The sequence below is a fragment of the Lissotriton helveticus genome, chromosome 2_1, assembly GCF_964261635.1.
Source record: "Lissotriton helveticus chromosome 2_1, aLisHel1.1, whole genome shotgun sequence".
In the NCBI taxonomy this organism is placed as follows: Eukaryota; Metazoa; Chordata; class Amphibia; order Caudata; family Salamandridae; genus Lissotriton; species Lissotriton helveticus.
The window spans coordinates 557,005,441-557,021,815 of NC_136059.1; the positions used below are offsets into that span (position 1 = coordinate 557,005,441).

A 16,375-nucleotide genomic window follows, 5' to 3' on the forward strand; every position below is an offset into this window, starting at 1 on the left:
TTGATAAATCCAATAGTGTTTGATCTTAGTACAGTGAAAATGTTTTTTTTTATTGCTTCCAGGGATACATTTAGGAGGAGGAACTAGATGAGTGGACAGGAGGAGAAACAAAGGAGAAAGATGACTGTATTCCCCAACAGGGCAGATGGGAAGATGTACAGAATGGGTGTGATATTAATCGAGAAGATGATAGGCACTCAAACATTAAAAAGGTGACCGGAGGGTGCAGAAGTGAGGGTAGGAAGTCGGTGTAAGAGGAGGGTGTATAGCATACCAACAATATAGACTGGCCAGACTGTGCTACTACATTTTTAGGTCTCAGCCTGATCCAGAGCATGCGCTGGTCTGGCCGAGACATTTAGTAGCTGGCTTTTGAAAATGCTGCCAATTAGACAAGGTTCATGCCTAAGGCTACTTTTACCCGATCATTTCAATGTAACATCTCACCGAAAACGGTAGGAAATTAAGAGCTATATTACCATAATTTGTTTTCTTGACTGGGGTACACTGGCAGCGCAAGGAGGGCAGGGGCCTGAACGCAAGCAAAAAACAAGCATTGGCATAGCCAATAGGTCTCGCTTTTGGGACCTTATAAGTATTAAGTTACGCAGCAAAATATCCTTGGTGCAACAACAACTGTTACATGGCTAAACACTTATAAGGTCCCAAAGGCGAGACCTATTGGCTATGCCAATGCTTGTTATGTAATTCCTGACATTTGGTTTTATTGCAGCTTCCCATATAATGGTGAAAAAAACTGTTAGAAGCCTGTCATCTTCAGGAAACCCGAAAACAACAAAGGTTACTTCCTTAAAGGCCAATATTGTATGAAAAAATTATTGGGCCCTGATTTACATTTCAGCAGACGGCTTACTTAGTCACAACGGTGACAGATATCCAGTCTGTCGAAATATAAATCCCATAATATCCTATGGAGTTTATACTTCAGCAGATGCGCTATCCATCGCCGTTGGGACAGAGTATGCCGTCTAATCTAAATTAGGCTCTTACCCTCTTATAAGTAGTCAAAGCACTCCCGAGGAATAAAGATCCCTTCACGCACAGCCAGAGAAGGATAACATATAGTCAGCCAGAGAACAATGCGGGAACGTTCCAAAGTTAGGGCTCTCCCTAAACAACTCAACAAAGTTTACCCGAACAACCTCAAAGTGTATTCATAAGTCAGATAAACATTTAAGACCCGCCAGGCCCACCATGCAGATGACAAACAAAGTATTTAACACACAAGAACGAAGAGAAATGAACTAAGTAACAATAAGTGAGATATTTCTTTACAGTCTTTAATTCATTGCTCTAACTCAGTTTAAGTCCTGGAGGCACCATTAATGATCACTATGTCATCAGAGAGTAACTCTTGTTGCCAAAGTGCAGAAAAGGAACAAGGAGGGATAAGAAAAGTTAGAATAGAAAAGGTTTGTTAATGCAGGAGGTGTGTGGGTCTTAGCCAAGAAATTACATTAATAAGTCTGACGCTCAAAACCCTGCATGAATAATCAACTAACAAAGAAGTAAATATGTATAAAACTCATAAATCTCAACTGTTTGTGAAAATAATGTGAAAAGCACTGGTACTCAAGATCAAAAGGATAGATGGCTAAGCCCATCTCCACAGGCGAGTGAACATGGGTTGGCTACTAAAACAGGGTATTCCAATATTGACTGTTACACCAGTTATCAAAAGGTGTACACCTCTGCTGTCAGCTAATGCAAAGATCATAGTATAAGATTTTGAGGGAATCAACAGTAACTAAAAGTCCTTAGATCAAGCCAGTGAAGTGAACAGGCTTAGTTTAATCCAACCTGATGTTGTTGCTACTATGCAGCTCTGACATGATGTTGGACAATTTTATAGAATTAAAGATAAGAGTCAAGTCTTGGATAATTGGGCTAGAGTTGTAATTTGCATCTAACTAGCAACAATTTTAACCAGTGATCTGATCACTCTCTAGAACAGGAACATGGCCGCTAACTTAACAAGTACACAGTTTAGGAGACAGCGTAAAACACTAAGCGTGCGTGCAGCAGCTCCAAATATTTAATAATCATAAAATAATGTGAAATTAAATGGGTGTGCTAGTAGCACTCCAAATGGACAGTAATGGATTACAGAGTCCAAACCAAGAAATCAGTGCTAGGACACTAAAAGGTGAATGTAAACTTGCTGTAGGTGGACAAAGCAACCTCCAGAGTGCATAATGGATCTTACATCCGTTGGAACACTGGGAGGGAACAGATCATGTATCTGCATGCAACAGCAACACGATTTAGAAATACTTTGGAATCACTTTACCCTTTGTAAAGCTACCTGTAATCATGTCTAGTCCAGCAAACAGTATTAGTATAGCTGTTAGACTGAAAAATTGGTCACCTTGTGATAGAAAGCTACAAGTTGGTACAGACATTAGTCTTTGTAATAGTAATCATATAAGAGCAAGACCCCAAGTGGATCTTGTCTATGACGGCTTATAGTCTAATCAACATCCAAGATGGCTGACAAATATCAAAAAAATACTTTACAATCTTCCAATTTGCGAAAGATTTGGCACAAAGGTTCATGTGTACACTTCAGTGCATGCCCACGTTGGATCTAGACTGTAACATCATAAAAATAAAACCAAAATGCACACCAAAATTATGCAGAAAACTTTGATTTTAAATTTGTTATAAATTTGGTGTAAATATTCATACTTAAGCATCAAGAAGGCGGTCGCACTTTGAGAGTGTTGCATTCCCCTCTGCTTGAATCCCCACAATTCTGAGGACATCTAGACACGATCACTGGCTGCCGCATCTGCCGAGAAACAATTGGCAGCAATCCAGGACCCTAGCTTTGGAGAGATTGTCCTAGATTGAGCTGATGGGACATCCCCACACAAAATGGTAGCCCCATGGAAAGACAGGGAGTAGAGCCTGTGGAACGACTCTGCCCGGAGCACAGCAGTCCACTGAAACCTGAAATGGCCAAGAGTGCAGGAGCGTTCCAGTGACGGAGACGCGAACAGAAGCCGGCGGCATGGGACCTGTCGGCCTCTCAGGGATGAGATTGCCCGAGACCTGTAAGATCGCCATCTGCAGTCTGGTCTAGTCCCTGGAGACTCGTGCGGTGCCCAATCAGCACCGCACGACCCGCCAGGATACCTCAACCTCCATTGATTATGGCGGAGCTGAGAGACATGGTCCATGGCCTACCTGGCCCAGAGTGAGGGGACCCTCCGGGACCTCAGAGGCCTCCACCGATGCTGCGATAATGGTCACAAGTAAGATCCCTGACCGCACAGCCAGAAGACCGTCGGCGTGAAGGACATGACCTCAGACCAGGCCGCTTCGCCAGGATGAGATACGGTGCACACCCTGAGGGGGAGACCTGGACAGCGTTGGGAAGTTCCGCCTTCCCATTCTCTCTCTCCCCCGTCTCCAGAGGATTCCACAGGGCAGTGGACCTGAGCCCCTCCTAGGAGAACCAACGTTGCATCAACCCGAGGGGTGGGTCCCGCTGTAGAGCAGCAATCACGTAGACCCACCTGGCCTCATGCTAGGCTGGCTGGTGGAGGCCACGAGGAACGGCCGACTACAGATCATCTGTCCAGGTGGGGTGGTGGCGGGGGTGCAGGGCAGCGACGCGAGACTCTGTGTGCGTGATGCGAATCCCCTTCTGGGACCAGTTGGCCTGCCTGGGAGTCCCTTCCGTGTGCTTACGTGAGGAAGCATCAGAAGTAGGATACCGATTGGGGATATCCCCAATCCTCTGCATCTGCAACGCTGGAACCACGGTCCAACCTCATCCTCTGGACCCTGAGAGGACAGGAAGCCCCTCATCCAGTGACCCCTCCAGGGTCAAGTGGCCACAAGGCGCCCACTCCGTGAGATAACCGGAGAGAGAAGACTCTGATGAAAGGCGGGCCTCACGAGTTATGAAAGGCCATATCGACCGGACAGCCTGAGGCCTGCAAACATAATAAGAGAGCAGAACGCGCAGAGCAAAAAGAGATCAAATCTACACCTGGGTCGGGTCCTTGCTCCATGACCGGGAGGTCATGGAGGACAGCAAAAGAGGGCGGCTACACTAGCGCAAGCCCTAATACAAAAATAAGGCTCAGCATCAACAACGGCTCAGGGCGAAAGTCTTGGACTGCATGACGCAGCGTCCCGTGCCACGTCGGGGATGGTGGGTTTTGAAGCAAGATATTTCAGTCGCTGGTGAAAAGCACGACACAGCACTGGAGACACATGTGTGGTCCCGAAGTGCAGGAAGGAAAATCGACTGACATGCCCCTTGAGAAGTGAGAACTAGAGTGGGCAAGAATCCTGCTATTCTGAAGGCCGGGCTGCTGCTGACCATGAGGAGATGGCCCCCCCCTCCTCCCACCTCCCCCTGAGGAAAGGTGAGGAGCCTTAGTGCACAACCATGGGTAAAGATAATGTAACAAAGCCACCTCCATCCCAAACCTGCATGGAGTAATACACCACTGGTAATTCCAGTGTCTGAGGTTTAACCCAGGCCAAGCTGCCTCTGCCAGAAGGGGATCTGGCCACAATAATGCAGGCCATAAGCACCTCATAGCGGAGAATAAGTTAAGGGAGGTGCGTGTAGATGTATTGCTCATTAGACAGGACCTTCGTAATGCGACGGCCGGGATCTCAGAGGCAGAGTCCTGACTGTCTACCATCGAGGACAAAATGGCGACGATGAAGACTCGGGTATTGCGGCTATTGTCCCACACGGCTGACCTGCACAGAAGAGCCGAAGATGCTGAGAATCGCTCTTGAAGGAACAATCTTCGCTTTGTGGGCATCCCAGAAGGGATAGAATCAGTCTTGCCTGCCTCATTCATAGCGATCTGGATTACGACATGCATGCAACCGGAGTGCCTCTCCATTTGGTTGGTGGTGGAATGAACCCACAGACCGATCATAGCACGCGTCCTCAATTTCAAGGACAGAGATACCATTTTGCACGAGGCGCGCTCTCACCCCCACCTCTCCTGCTAAGAGAACAGGGTGATGATCTTCCCGGACTATACGAAAGAAGTGCAAATGTAGAGGCGATCCTTTACTGAGGTCAAACAAAAACTAAGGGCACTTAACCTATCCTACCGACTCCTGTTCCCTGCCCGCCGCAGAGTAAACCTCAACAATGAAAGTCACTTTTTCGACAACACGGAAGCGGCCTGGACGTCCCTACAGCACATGGCCGCTATGTCCCCGACAAAAGGCAACGCTGACAACACGCAGAGTAAAATACTGAAGCCGCAGCGCACTCGCTCTCGGAGAGGCCGCAACACTCGACGAAAGCCATCAGTACCACTGGGACTGATGGGGAGAAGCACATCCGCATCCCCTGCCACAAGAAGACAGTGCGAACTGTCACAGGAGCTTCAACTGACCAGAGAGGCGCCTCAGAGGGGGTCTCCAACCACACCACTAAATGAATCCAGAGACACAGACCTCTCCCGCAGTCCAGCGATATAGGGGTTAGACCCATAGACATAGTCAAGGCCGATGACAGCCTCAAGGAACATTACTACTCTAAACTCTTGAGACTCCTTAAATCCTACAACGTGAAAGGGTCCACCACTTCGTCCTCCAATAATAATTGTTACACCTGTTCGAACTGTTTTTATTAAGTCGACAGATGCTTCAGGGAAAGAAGTGTGGGGAAGTTGGATGGATGGGGGACTGTTCAGGGAACCTTTTTTATGTTTCTACATACTGATCAGTTCGATAATACACCAGGCACACAGGGCCCATATCCCCCATTTGTTGACCGCACAACGGCAAGGAGTCCATACTCTACGCTTAAGGCCCTATTGCGCGCAGACTCACGAGCACCCAGGCCCAGATGTTACTGCCCATATAGCAGCAACACCAATGACACCGTACTACACTGACCTGGAGTCCTTGTGCGTACTCTCCAAGAACGTCAATGGACTTTTGGACAGGGTGAAACGTGCTGCAGTCCTGAAGTTTGCACAACGCTCAACCTCCAGGATCCTCAACTTGCAAGAGACCCCCCTGCTAAGAAATCACTGAACATTCCTAGCCTGGTAGGGAAATGGTAGGGTTCACCATGCAGGGTTCACCTGAGGATCCAGAGGAGTAGCTATTCCTCTTCACCGCTCTTCCTTTCACAGTTACCCGGGACATACTAGTCCTCAAGGACGAGTCTTAGCCCTCACAGGGAAGATGGGTGGACATATCCTAAATCTGATTACAGTATACATGTCCCCAGCACTCCTAGAGACATCCCTACGGGACCTCACAACCTTGCTGACGTCTCTTCCCCAGGGTGTGACAGTGATGAGGGAGAAGGTGCGGGGTAGATTTCAATGCAGTCATGGACCCTACCAAAGATACTACTGGGGTCTCTTTCCATGGTAGGCACTCAGATGCCTACCGACTCTCGGACTGGGTCTCTCAGCTTGGGCTCTTTGATGTCCGTAGAGTATGGTACCACCGGCTACACCAATACACCCACACATCAGCAGCCCACCACACTCATTCATTCATTGACATAGTGTTTATGCCCGCTCCCGATTGCCGCCTGGTGGCAAACCTCCATACACTTTTCTCGGTCGATATTCAACCGCTTTCCCCTACACCTCTACATGGGTGGACCCACTGGTGCACTCCGCCCTATTTGGCGTCTTAACGCCTGGTTCCACCAGCACAAAGATTGCAAAAAGGCCCTGAGAGAAGAACTTAGGCAATACTTCCAATATAACAAGGGTACACTATGAGCAGTCAGAAAAACTTTGTCAAGGGATATGTGAAAGCGATGCACCGATCCCAGGAGGAACACTTCTCCCACCTAGAGACCCGTGCACTCTGCTTAGAGCAAGCCATGGGTGTAACAAATGGAGACACTGAGTTTCGCCAATTCTAGCTCATACGCGCGGAAATACATCATGACTCCCTAGACTCAGTCAAGCAAATGTGGAGATCATCCATGGCTCGTGTCTAAAGATTGGGGGAATAAAACAGTAAGCTCATATATAAGCTGGCATCCCTTAGCTAATCCGATAATTACCGAGATTGTGGACGCTGACGGGTGTACCCAACAGACATCAGAGACAACAGCCCAGACATTTGCAATGTACTACAAAAGTCTCTTCTCTGACGCCCGGGCCCCAGGCGCAGGAGACGTCTCTGCCTTCTTGTGAAGCGTCCCGCTACCACGGCTGTCGGAGATCGACGAACAAATTACTTACCTTCGGTAACGCTTTTTCTGGTAGATACAATATCTGCCTGTGGATTCCTCACCTTGTGAATATCCCCTTGCGTCAGCAACATTCGGAAATTCTTTTTGTAGCTTCGCGCCGACGTGGACGACGTCACAGAGGCACGGCATCACACGCGACTTCCGCCTGACGTCACCGACACCATAATAGGCCCACGCCGGCGTGATGATATCAGTCCTGCCCTTTTTTCCGTGCCTTCGAGGCATACTGACGGACGGACTGATGACAGCAGATATATACACAGTATACACAGTACACAATGCCAAGATAACACACACAGTGTGAAGCCAATACAGGAAAGCAAATTGCAATAAACATTTCCTTTGACAATAAAAATATATACATTACAGTAACTCAGGCATAGAAGAGTGGACAACGGGGAGGCGGGTGGGTCAGTGAGGAATCCACAGGCAGATATTGTATCTACCAGAAAAAGCGTTACCGAAGGTAAGTAACTTGTTCTTCTGATAGATACATCTGCCAGTGGATTCCTCACCTTGTTAATAGAGTCCCACAGCAGTCCCCACTCCCGGAGGAGGATGTCCATTCTTCTATACCAGAAAATCTTGACTGACAGAACTCGCAAAATGACCGTCCCTCCTCACCTCGCTATCCAAGCAGTAATGCTTTGCGAAAGTGTGGAGGGAGGCCCATGTCGCTGCTCTACAAATGTCCTCTACAGGTACACCCCTAGACAAAGCAGATGTAGAAGACTTTGCTCTAGTAGAGTGAGCTCTTATACCCTCTGGAGGTTCCTTACCGCCAGGGCGTAGCAGATCTTAATGCAGAGGATAATCCATCTCGAGAGCGTGCGCTTGTGCACCGCCTTCCCCTTCTTGCAGCCAGCAAATCCAACAAACTGCTGGTCATCCAACCTGAACTCTCTTGTCCTGTCCAGGTAAAAGCTCACCGCCCTCTTAGGGTCCAAGCGGTGAAGTCTCTCCTCCTCTTTGGAAGGGTGAGGGGGAGGATAGAAGGTATGGCGGGTAATGGACTGTCCTAGATGGAAGGGAGTTACCACCTTAGGCAGAAAAGCAGCCCTGGTCCTAAGAACCATTCGTTCAGCATGAATGGAAAAAAATGGGGGCTTTGAACTAAGAGCTTTAAGCTCACTTACCCTCCTTGCCGAGGTAATTGCCACTAGAAAAATAGTCTTAAAAGACAAAAGTCTCAAGGGACACTTGTGTAAAGGTTCAAAAGGCGAACCCATCAAAAATGTAAGAACAAGGTTCAAGTCCCATTGAGGCCCAATAAAAGGTGTAGGAGGAAATTTATTGGTAAGGCCCTTAATGAATCGTAATACAATAGGAGATTTAAACAAAGAGGGCTGGTCCGGCAAACAAAGGAAAGCCGATAAGGCCGACAAATAACCTTTGATAGTTGCCACCGCAAAACCCTGCTGGGCCAAAGAAAGTGCAAATTGAAGTATATTGGACAAACAAGCTCTTAAAGGGTCAATGGACTGCTCCCCACACCAAGTAACAAATTTAGACCATCTATAAGAATAAATGGACTTGGTGGAGTCACGCCTGGCCGATAAAATGACATCCACCACATCGTGTGGGAGAGAAAAGGAAATCAGGTTGCCCCGCTCAATCTCCAGGCATGAAGGTGTAAGGTCTGGAGGTGGGGGTGTAGAACCTGCCCCTCCATCTGGGAGAGGAGATCTGCCCTGTGAGGGAGACGGAGCGGAGGGCACGAGGAGAGGTGGAGAAGATCTGTGTACCACACCCTTCTTGGCCAATCCGGGGCAATCAATATGACTTGGGCCCGGTCTTGGCGAATCTTCCTCAGAACCCGAGGAATCAAGGGTATGGGTGGAAACGCGTAAAGGAGTTGCGAGTCCCAACTCAACTGAAACGCGTCCCCCAAGGCTCCCAGCATCGGAAACTGGAGGCTGCAGAATGACAGGCAGTGAGTATTCTCTTGAGTGACGAACAGGTCCACCCGAGGAGTCCCCCACGTCCGAAAGACGTGACAAACTACCTCTGGATGAAGCCTCCACTCGTGGTCGGCGGAGAACTGCCGACTGAGACTGTCTGCACGTACGTTCAAGACTCCGGCCAGATGATTTGCCATCAGACAAATCTGATGGTCCTGAACCCAGGACCAGAGACGCAGAGCCTCCCTGCTGAGACACTGCGACCCCACTCCTCCCCGCTTGTTGACATACCACATCGCAGTCGTGTTGTCCGTCAGGACCTGAACTGACTGACCGCGAAGGGAAGGGAGAAAGGCCTTGAGCGCCAGACGTATCGCCTGCAACTCTAGAAGGTTGATGTGAAGCAACCTTTCCTCTGGAGACCAAAGACCTTTGATCTCCAGATCCCCCAGATGAGCACCCCACCCTAGAGTGGATGCATCCGTTATCACTGTGGCCACCGATGGAGGTAGCTGAAAAGACTTTCCTTGTGACAGATTGCCTTCCACGCTCCACCAAGACAGATCGGCTGCAGTCTCTTTGGAGATCCTCACTGACTCCCTGAGATCTCCGCTGTGCTGATATCACTGCCTGCGGAGGTACCACTGGAGTGGCCTCATGTGCCAGCGTGCATGGTTGACCAACAGAATGCAAGAAGCCATCAGACCGAGCAAGCGAAGGACCTTCAGGACTGGAACAACCGCTCCATTGTAGAATAAAGGAATCATTTCCTGTATGTCGCAAATCCTTTGAGGAGGAGGGAATGCACGACACACAGTAGTGTCCAGTACCGCACCTATGAACAGGTTGCGCTGGGAGGGCACCAGGTGAGATTTGGGTACATTTATCGAAAAACCCAACCTGTGCAACAACTGAGGATGGTCTCTTGCAGATGATGGAGCACTATCTGTGGAGAGTCTGCTTTGATCAGCCAATCGTCCAGATCTTCTGAGACGTGCAGCCACCACAGACATCACCTTGGTGAAGACTCGAGGTGCGGTTGTAAGACCAAACGGAAGGACCGCAAACTGGTAGTGTTGCGATCCAACCGTGAAACGGAGATACTTCCTGTGCGACTTCAGGATGGGAATATGAAAATACGCATCCTGTAAGTCGATTGACACCATCCATTCTTCTTCCAGCAGCGCTTGAAGAACCTGTGCAAGGGTGAGCATCTTGAACTTCTCCTGCTTCAGGTAGAGATTCAAGATCCTGAGATCCAGGATAGGACGAAGTCTGCCATCCTTCTTGGGGATCAGAAAATACCGGGAGTAGCATCCCTGACCCCTCTCCTGCTCCGGAACCACCTCTATCGCACCTTTTCTGAACAGTGCCAGGACTTCTTCCTGCAGGAGCAGCAGGTGGTCCTCCGAACAATAACCTTGACAAGGAGGGTAATTGGGGGGAAATTCCCGAAAGGGAAGAGCATACCCATTCTCCACGAGATTGAGAACCTAAAGATCCCATGTAATGAATTCCCAATCTTGTAGAAAATGGTTAAGCCGACCCCCTACTGGGCCCACATGATCCGGAATGGCGGGTCTAGGGCTGCTTTGCTGCGGTGGAAGGGGGCTGGGAAGGGGAATAGGAGGAGGAGGAGGAGGAGGAGGAGGAGGAGGAGGCTTGGCGACCTCTAGGACGAGCTCTTTGTCTGCCCCTGTATGACTTGTACAGCGTATTTTGCTGCTGCTGCGGCTGCTGCGATTGTTTGTAGGACCGAAAATCTGCCAAATCCTCTGAATCGTTTTCCAAAACGATTCTGAAGGCCCAAAGATTTCCCTGTCGCTCTGCTGTCTTTAAACCGCTCTAAAGCAGCGTCAGCCTTCTTACCAAACAATCCTGACCCATCAAAGGGCAAATCCATCAAAGCAGACAGAACATCCACAGAAAATTCTGAAGATTTCAACCACGCAGCTCTCCTTGTGGCCACTGATGAGCCCATCACTCTCGCCACTGAATCAGCCGTGTCCAGCCCACTCTGGATTACCTGCCTTGCCGCAACCTGAGTGTCAGAAATAACCTCCTGAAAATCCTTTCCATCGTTCGCAGGAATTTTAGGCACCAACTGTTTGACGGAATCCATCAAAGCATGGATGTATCTACCCATCAGGCAAGTTACATTTGTAGACTTTAACGCCATGCTGGCTGATGAACAGATTTTCTTGGCCGCCAGGTCTTGTTTCCTTGTCCCCAGGAACCTGCGGAAAGCACCCATGGACTTCTTTGAACAGGCAGCCTGCACAACCAAACTCTCGGACAGGGGATGCGTTGACAAAAAGTCCAGGTCACCAGGTGTCACTCTATACCTCCTCGCAACAGCTCTCGAAACAGCAGGGGCTGTCAGAGGTTTTTTCCAAACTTCATAAATAGGCTCAGCCAAAGCGTCATTAAAAGGGAGCATTGGTTCAATTACGGAAGTAGGCGAGTGAAGGACCTCAGTAAGAATTTTAGACTTGTATTCAGCAGTAGGCAGAGTAATATTTAACAAGTCTGCAGACTTCTTAATAACAACGTGGTAAGGTGTTACATCCTTGGAAGGCACGTCAGATACAGAGGCCAAATCCCACTCAGGAGACAGCTCCAGGCCACTAGCCTCTCTCAGGTCATCAAAAGGATCCTCCGAATCCTGCAGTTCACCTTCCTCCAAATTTTCATCCCGATACCTCTTTTCTTCCAGAAGCCTCTGTGCCTCACGCCTCGACCTCTCCTTCATAAACAAAGTCGACGGATCCGGAACCGACTCCACCGGAGCCGGAGCCGACGCCGAAGTCGGAAGAGGCAGCTTAACCCGAGGACGAACTGGATTCGGCATCGGAGTCGAGGGTATCGGCGTCGACGGAAAATACCAATGCGGAGCTGGAGCCGGCATGAAAGGCATAAAAGGCGCAGGAGCATAAGCCTGGGGAACACCCAGATTAAACGCCAATGGACCCGTGGGACCAACCGGTGCACCAGAGGGGTACATAGCCCTGGAGTAAACTCCAAACATGGCATTCAGGAACTGAGTTGGATCCTGACCTGGAGCCGTAAAGGCTGGATAAAAGCCTCCAGGTTGCTCTTGAGGGAGCGGAGTCTTCACGACTTCGGCCTCCACCTCAGGCTGGTGCACCGGGGTCGACGAACCCGCAGGCAACAAAGCCTCGCCATCACCTTCTTCTTCCTCATCACCTTCATCTTCATCTTCATCTTCTTGACCAGAAGGATGGGATAGATTCGGAGAAGGATTCGGCAACTGCTTCGATGACACAGGCAAATCCGCACGCGAAGCCTCACTCTCGGAGACTTGCACTTCCGAAGCCTCCGCCTCCGCCTCCTTTCGAAGTAACTTCACCTGTGACTTCAGCCTCAAACTCGAGTCTTTCTCAGAATGATGGCGTGATTCATGACTCCTCTTCTTAGGTTTCTTTCTTGAAGATCTCGAAGCATGAGCCGAAGACGAATCTGAGTGCGACCTCGAACGAGACCTCGAACGCCGAGTTCGTGACCTCAAACTCTTTTTATCCTTTTTGCTCTTCAACTTTGCTACGAGGAGTTTCGTCTCCCTCTCCCGGAGAGCCTTCGGAGTCATCTTCTTACAAGAAGGGCAATCTTCAACGTCATGATCGGAGCTCAAGCACCAAACAAAGCACTTGTGTGGATCAGTGATAGACATCGTCTTGCCATATTCTCCGCACGCTTTAAATCCAGTCTTCTTCGAAGTAATCACAACAGTAGACAAAGAAGACACCAGTAGAAATACAAAGTAACAAAGTTACAACACAGCTACAGACAATCCCTTGATAACCGTTAGCGTCGACGACGCGGAAGAAAGGGAACTGATGTCATCACGCCGGCGTGGGCCTATTATGGTGTCGGTGACGTCAGGCGGAGTCGCGCGCGATGCAGTGCCTCTGTGATGTCGTCCACGTCGGCGCGAAGCTACAAAAAGAATTTCCAAATGTTGCTGATGCAAGGGGATATTCACAAGGTGAGGAATCCACTGGCAGATGTATCTATCAGAAGCCCAGATACTGGATCAGCCCATCACTCGAGAGGAAATAGATCAAGCTGTATCAGCAATATCTCCTGTTAAAACCCCAGGACCTGACGGTTACCCAGCAGAGTACTACTACGTAATTAGAGAGATCCTGGCACCACACATACAGACCCTTTATGAGGAAGCAATAGAACGAGGAGGCTTCGCACGAGATATCGACGTGACCACGATCGTGGGCATACCCAAATAGAGTTCACCGTCCACTTCCTTCGGAGGTGGCACACCCTGCCACTGAACCCAATAGGCAAACAAACCCTGTATAAAATGATGATACTCCTGCGCTTCCTCTATGTGCTGCAGAACATCCCGCTTCACCTCCCGCGCCAATGGTTTTGCTCCTTAGATAAAGTAATGACATAATTCCTCTAACTCTAGATCAAGGGTTGGCGCTGACCCACTTTCCGAAGGCTCCATACGACAATGGACTGGGAATGTCAAACCTCTCCCTCTACTACGTTGCAATGGGACTGCTGATAATCAATGACTGGTTCTCTGGGGGATGGTCAGACCCGGCCTACCAACTAGAGCTGGAGGGCCTGGGGTTCTCACAGATTCAAGCCATGCTATACGGGTCACCAATCCCTCATACTATTCCGTCTGTAACAAGAACGGTCCTCCAGCACTGCGGTATACTTGATGGGACACCAAACTTACACTCCAGACACCATAGTGGGGGGATACAAGGATGGGGGACGTGGGGGCCCTGGAAGGATTCCAAATGTGGGACATTATTGGCATTTCCCAGATCAGAGATATGCGGACGGGGTGACATATCCATACCTTTCAAGACCTACAGGGTCTATATGCCCACAATGCCATTCAGTTTTAGAAAAACCTACAACTACAACACGCACTCCACTCATCTCTACAGGCGCTCCCAGAATTCAGGCCCTTAGAAGCCAAACTTCTCATGGGAGCCCTAGGGAGAGGAGGAGTTTCCCAGATTTACCGATCCCTGGTGAATAACTCACCCAATACATCAGACCAGCTACAGTCCTGGTGGGAGCGATGGTTGGGTCCTCTGGAGGATGAGGACTGCGGGACGCCCTAATGGCACCCCGAGGGATTACTATCTCAGAAAGATTGAAGTTGATCCAGTTCTACTACCTCCACTGTGCATAGCTCACTCCTGCTGGGCTCCACTGGGCTGGTTACCTACAAAGCCCCAGCTGCCCTCAATGCGCAGGCTCACCCACAGACTTCTATCACATGATATGGTCCTGCAAGATCATAACGAAATATTGGACACAGGTGGTTGAAGAGTTGACCGGGGTCCTGGGCCAGGAGGTCCCCCCTAAACCCTGACCCTTGCTCTTGGGAGTGAAGGAGGGCTTGGGAGGTACGAGAGCAGACAAGGCCTTCTTGGACGGGAGCCGTGGCCTGCTGCGCAGCGAAATGGCCGCTCTTTGAGTGTGCTCCTCCAGCCGGGACAAAATCCTGATTAAATCCTGCACGTCGAATTGACTGCACATCGCCCAGGTCTACTTCATGTGGACCTGGGCGATGGCGTGGAGACACTGCGGGAGGTGTCTCGGGACCCGCTGGCACCCTGGAGCCGAATTAAGTGAGCGGGGGTGCGGGTGCTGGAGGACTGAGGGGCATCGTGCTGGGCCACCGGCGGGGAGCGCTGAAAATTGAGCCCGAGGCAGTCGGAGTCTCATAGGACTCTCGCTTTTGGGAGGGGCTCTGTCTTGGCGCTGTTGTGGAAACATCTCACCCGCAACAAGAAGCCCTGCGGGTGTAGTGTGGAGAGCTGCTCTTTACCCGCTTGCCACCGGACGGGAGTGAGCGACGTGAGAAGTTTATTTGCCTGGGGACCTCCGGTGTGCAGATACTGAGGAGCGGCTGAAAGCGGGGCCGCCGCGGGCCGGGAGTGCCACGCGCGCGCCTCCTGCATGATATCACCCTGGTTTATGGGGCACGGCTTGGGTCCTGCGAGGTAGGAGCTGAAGGGAGTACATATACCCCTGCCCGGCGGGCGACTGCTGCACGCGAGCTCCAGCGCCCACGGACAGTTTGCAGATACGCCTATGACCGCCATTTTGTGACGCCTTTCATCACTGCCCGAGACCATTGCCCGGCCCTCAGGGCCGCCGCGCCCAGAACTCGTCCGATTTGCGAGCGTAGCACACATGGGGAACTTTAGCTGTTACTGACTGCGCCTTGGGCTTTATGTGGTGGCCCCTTGATGGAGGACTGACAGGCAGAGACGGAGAAAGACGCGGCGACGCTGTCTTTTGGCTCTAACACCACTGGGGGCTCTCTACTGATGTGGTGTGAGAGTGCGGTCAGCTGCTTGTGTGGGACCTGGATCGGCGCTGTCCACAGGGTGAATTAAATCTGGCTTACTTGTCCTGCACTCTAAGCGAGCGAGCTATGTTATGACCAGTCTGTGGTGGATGGCGGACCCAAACGTGCTGCTGCCGCTGCTGAGGCCCATGCGGAGACCGGCTTTCTTCTTTCTCGCTAATAATACTGTGGAGCCCTGATTATTTGCATGCAAGATTGCTGGACAGTGATCTTGTGCGCGGAAGGCATACCCTGGCGTAATCAAGCCCCGAATTATACACACTGCAGGGAGCAGAGGAGAGGCTGAAAGTGGGGGTGTCGCCACGTGGGACCATTATTTTGTCTTGAAAGGACCAGGGGACGTACCATCGCGAAGCCCCCCGAAAGTTGCTAGATCTGCCTTGATTGCGTAATCTTACTAAACGCTCAACATCTCTGTTGCTATGGGTAAGCAGGATGCTAAACAACCGAAGCGGACTTTTGAAAATAAGCACTCCACCAAGCACGCGGACTCGGAGCAAGAGCCACAGGCGGAGGATCAGCGCAACTCCCATGCGGAGGATCAAGGGGAGGATTTGAGAACACTCATGTTGGGGATGAGATCTAGTCTCCGCAACAAAGACACAAGACTGGACACCTTGACGCCACAACTGGACTCTGTTAAGTCGCAAGTGTCCACGCATGAGACGCGCCTTGACGCACTGGAAAACCGCCACACTGAGTTCCACTAGTTCCAGGTGGAGACTAAGGGTCAGCTGTAACATAAATACAAACTGCTAGGGGTCATCAGAGCCAAAAATGATGATTTAGAGGCAAGATCACAACGCAACAACCTTTGTGTAACTGGAATTCCGGAGACGACCGCCATAT

The 16,375-nt window shown here is 50.2% G+C and overlaps 1 protein-coding gene across 2 annotated transcripts in view; it reads right to left on the minus strand.

Moving 5' to 3' along the window:
- The window catches only part of AGGF1 (angiogenic factor with G-patch and FHA domains 1), a 425,972-nt gene that overhangs the window by 259,563 nt on the left and 150,034 nt on the right, over positions 1-16,375 (minus strand). The window lies entirely within an intron of this gene.